Below are 3,842 nucleotides of genomic sequence, written 5' to 3' on the forward strand. Positions count from 1 at the left end.
ATATGTGTAAACTTTCCTAACCAGGCATGTCACAAACAGGCAGATACTAATATCATGTTACCAAAAATTAAACACCATTTTCATAGAAATCTATTTAAAATCCTAACTTTCCTAACACATCGATTCTTACCTTTCTTAATCTTTCTACTCCTAATCTCTACTTCTAAGTCTGAGTACGAAGGTTGTCGCTTTTTTGTTTGTTCGCTCCTCCCCTCCCATCTATCGAAAGCATCTGGCACCGACCGATTTTTTCGGAGCTGACAACGGTTTTTTTTTTGTTTTTTTTGGAGGATCCCGATTTTGATTTTCTTTCCAGTCTTTCCAAACAATCCCCACCCGATCTGAATCAGGGGTTGCCTCCCTTTCAAGTTCCTACCCATCCCGTCCGTTCTACAAGCCATGGAAGAGAGAGGGCGCAGATGGGAGCATGGTGGCCTCTGGACCATCACGCGGGAAAAGGACATGCCGATGCACTGCCGCCCACCTCGCCGCCGCCGCTGCTCGCGTGACGGTTCTCCTCCGTCCACCCCCACCTCCAACTCGATCTCCGGCTATCGCAACCCTGCAGATGGCCAAGTCTGGGTACAAGCACCTGCCGCGCATCACGGAGGACACAGCCCGCACGCCGCTCTTAGCGTCGTCTTGTACGTGGCCAACTGCGGGCCTACGGTGGTGCCGACCCACGACGATCTCGCCTTGCCTTTGAGGCCACCGCCACGGATGACAGCGGCGAGTGTCATCGTCCGTTTTCATGAGCCCTCCACCACCGTGGCCGTGATGGCCGCGTCCCAGTTGCGCTCAAGGCCCTGGTCACCATCTCTGTTCCCCTGGTGGCTCTCTCGTCGTGCATTCACTTGGTCGATGAGTTCGTCACTGCCGTCGAGGAACATGTCATTTAACTTGAGTCCCAGCCGTTAAGCTTGTTACTAATAAGTTTGGGTTCAGTAGAATATGTAATTTTGTTCCTTCTGCAGGAGCTTCTTGCATATGTGGACAGGATGCTGTTGGCTAATGCAGCTGACTTGTGCCACTCAAACTGCTGATTTTGTGTTGCAGCCGCTTTCTCACACTGCTGACTTGTGCCACTTCCGCTCATGGAATTGACCCAATTGAAAGTGCTCCTCTCATGTCTATTTCTATCTAGGAAGTCAGACCTTAATTTAACCAGATGGCCTACAATATCTAGCAACTCAAACCACCGAGTCATATTAGAGTAATTTTTTAATACAGTCATAAAACTATCCATCATGACATGCAAATTTATTATTCTCATTAGAGGTTAACTAAGTATTTTTTTTTCAGGCACCTAGACAAATTCTGGAAGGAGCGGCATGACTGGGAACGGAACGGAATAAGTTCAGGGAGTTGTCCGAGATTCAATATGGTTTTCCATATGGTTCGGGATTGATACATCAAAGAGTTTAAAAGTGCTATATTATATACCAAATATACTGTTACGCATATGAAATCATGACACTAATTAGATGAGTTCTTTTCACTAATTTCTGAACAAATTTCCATTGTTCAGGTTCTGACTTCATTTGTTGAGATTTTGATTTTTTTTTTACATGTGAGCAATGAAAACACCTTATTATTTGAGGTTCCTCTGCTTTTGAATTTGGTAAATGACAATTTTCTTCTTCTTATAGGCATAGTTAGCCATCTGAAATGATCTAAGGTGCAACTCAGAATCTGGGTGACATAGCAACTTCTGCCAGCAGTGCAGAAGAAGAAAGGCACCTGCACAAGCTTTATTTTCAACGATGAGGACACTTCAAGGTGATTAATTGTGTAACCGATGCTACAATAAATAGTGCACAGTAAAGAAAATTTACTATTGGGCATCTATCAGTTAGATAATTCTTACTCCCTCCGTTCGGAAATACTTGTCTCAGAAATGATTGTATCTAGACTTGATACAATCATTTCTGAGACAAGTATTTCCGAACGGAGGGAGTACTTTTCTTAGCTCGCGGTACAGTCTGCCTTTTATATATGTTGTTATAGGTGTTGTCATTTTAAGTTCTCCTGCACATATTACCCTTTTGTGTATATCTTGGTTGCTGCCTGTTGCAGAACTGTAGGATCTACCTTCCCTGTTGGTGATTAACACCACACATTTTATGTTCATATTAGCTTTGTTGACAAGGAAACAATTACATGCTTTAGGGCTGAACATAGGTTATATGATATCAAGGTGAAGGATATATAGATAAATCACCTTTGGATTATCTACATATATCAGCGACACCTGCTTCTCAAATTGGAAAAAATTGAATTTTTATTTATCATTCAGACCATACATACATGCTTTTGCAGATTAGTTTTTTCTTGATCATAGCACCCTTCAAATTATATAACTACAGTACACGTAGGATCTGCACATCTATGGGCTTCTTGTCTGCTAGGATCAAAAAAATCACCCTGTTTCAAATATCTGAGAAATAACTCTTACCTAAACCGAGAGACATTTTTATGCGGAAATTTAAATCGTGTGGAAAGTTATTTGCACTAAATACAAATTAGAACATACATAGACATTTATTTTCTTTCTGTAGAATGGTTAGTGTAAACTGTAAACTTACTTTGAGTTGTATATGATTCTGTATCTAACCATATAATCTCATGTGTTGATGTGGTTGCACAGAACTTGAAATTATCCTGCTATGTATTGACTGCTCGGAGCTAACTTGACTATGCCAGATTTCTTGTATGGCTCAAAGTAGTAAGTATCCCCCCTTATTATCAGAGAGGTACTACTTCAAACATCTCTTCTTAATGTTTTATTTCGTGGTATACAATATGATGGAGTGTTAGATGGCTTGACTTTTGTGACACTCATTTATAACCTTTCAGTTTAGGAGTTTTCGTGGCCTCTTGATCCATGAGAGCACTGGCGGAGCTTCGGCAAGGCCGATTGGGCCGTGGCCCGCCCAAGTCTGGAGCAAAAAGCTAATTATATAGTACTGCAGCTCACAGCGCTGACGGACACCGTACAAGAAACGCAGCAGAGTCGTACGCGTAGGATTCACAGCGATGCAGGCTCAGGGTTCGACCGCGACTGCGGCCTCATAGTGCAGTAGGAAGCACACATAAGCCGCCGGCTGCCGCGACGCCGGCCGCCGGCCACCGGAGCACCGCACACATCAGTGTCCCACGGACGGACGGCCAACCGGCACACGTGTATTCAGCCGACCCACGCGACGACGCAACGGTAGGCGGCGACCCAAGCACCCAACTAGCTAGCTTCTTCTCTCAATCCATGAGAATCACTACTAATGTGTATCCCTGCTGATAGAGGCTAAGGTGTCCCGATGTTTTGATGAGATGGTGGCTATCGTTTTCTGTGGGAGTCGACCTTGACGATCCGACTACGAACGTACGAGACGTCGCGCCTTAGCAATCGCTAAACCAACTTCCGAGGGTTATTGACCACGCCGGAGCACGATCAACCTAACCACGAGGGTCTGTTTCCTGCGAACAAACAAAGAACAAGCAAGAAATTGAGATTGCAATCGGGATATTGCGAATATAAGATGAAAGCTTTATTGATCAAGGTGGGGTTCTGTGACGTCTTGGTCTGGTCGTTGGACACAAACGAAGTACGCGAAGTTGCAGCTATGGCGAACTTTTAATCTAAACAAAACCCAAAGTCTAAACGAGGCCCTAAGGGTTGTATATATGGAGGAAGAGGGGGGAATTTCGTGGCCCTTGAGGGTGGGGTCCGAAACCAACACTAACTCTTGTTTCCCCACACATACGGACTCTAAAAATAGCCTATACTTAAGTATTTCGAAATTACATGGGCCTGGCCCATTAATAAGGTGACGCAGCACCTAGAA

The 3,842-nt window shown here is 44.2% G+C and overlaps 1 long non-coding RNA gene across 4 annotated transcripts; it reads left to right on the forward strand.

Moving 5' to 3' along the window:
- Positions 1-274: 274 nt before the first annotated feature.
- LOC125541565 (uncharacterized) lies at positions 275-3,326 on the forward strand. 4 transcript variants are annotated; one of them, XR_007297594.2, is made up of 3 exons: positions 317-1,779; positions 2,648-2,753; positions 2,857-3,326. It is a non-coding gene; the product is annotated as an uncharacterized LOC125541565 (long non-coding RNA). The 4 variants fall into 4 exon arrangements; XR_015615098.1 differs by having other exon boundaries at positions 317-1,570; positions 1,650-1,779; positions 2,648-3,326; XR_015615099.1 differs by having other exon boundaries at positions 317-1,213; positions 1,303-1,779; positions 2,648-3,326.
- Positions 3,327-3,842: the final 516 nt, after the last annotated feature.

The sequence above is a fragment of the Triticum urartu genome, chromosome 2A, assembly GCF_056163025.1.
Source record: "Triticum urartu cultivar PI428250 chromosome 2A, HENAU_Tu73, whole genome shotgun sequence".
Classification (NCBI taxonomy): Eukaryota; Viridiplantae; Streptophyta; class Magnoliopsida; order Poales; family Poaceae; genus Triticum; species Triticum urartu.